The following is a 971-nucleotide window of genomic DNA, read 5'->3' on the forward strand; positions in this document are numbered from 1 at the left end:
ATATGTTTAAACCAGTTAATGAATATCTTGATGAATACTCACCGCAACTTTGCAATACCGACAATGATGCCATTGCTGGTTTCATTAAATGTCACAGTGACGCTAAGATGGACAAAAAACTCGATGTTTGTGTTGAAAAACCATACAGGTTAGTCCACAGCCTGTAACTTTAAATGAAAAAACAGTACAGATAGGGAATAGGGGATTTCAAAGAACACCAAGTCTGCTGTACCTAGTTTTCCTAAAAACCTCAAAAACAGTAAAATTTTCACCCAAATGTACGGTGAAATACTACAATTGACTGGTGGACACAGGAAAGCAGGAAACCAATGCAGTTGAAAATATGGATACATTAGAAAACCATTACTATTAGACAGTCAGTATAGCAGTGGTGATGATATTGACATTCAGAGTAAGAGTCAGCAATCAGCCTCACAGAGCCTCACAGGCATGTAATGATTAAAGGTTTGGATGACGTATGGCAGGCTGATCTTTTAGATATGAGAATATTGGATTCAGACATATTTTAATGATTGTTGATACATATTCCAAACTTGTTTGGGCATTACCTGTTAAAACAAAAATGGAGAGAAATGTTGCAGGTGTGTTTTTGTTGCAGATGGGGATGTATTGTGCCTGGTCAACCTCCAAACCAATCACAGTGGAGAGATTTACAGTATGTATTTCAAGACTGTGATGCAGTGGTATGGAATACTTCACTACTCAACTTTCACCCACCTGAAGGCGAGTGTAGTAGATCATCTGAACAGAACAACAGAAGGTCAGATGTGGATGTGTTTTAATCTTTGTGGTTTATGCAAATGGACAGATATCCTCCCAGAAATAACTGCACAGTATAATCGAACCAAACGAAGCACAATAAAAATGAGACCAAATGATGTTTGTGATAATGGACTCATTGATATGTTGTACTATTGTATTAAAATGCTTTATCCAGGTAGATCGAAATT

Source organism: Schistocerca piceifrons, chromosome 8 (assembly GCF_021461385.2).
Source record: "Schistocerca piceifrons isolate TAMUIC-IGC-003096 chromosome 8, iqSchPice1.1, whole genome shotgun sequence".
Lineage (NCBI taxonomy): Eukaryota > Metazoa > Arthropoda > Insecta > Orthoptera > Acrididae > Schistocerca > Schistocerca piceifrons.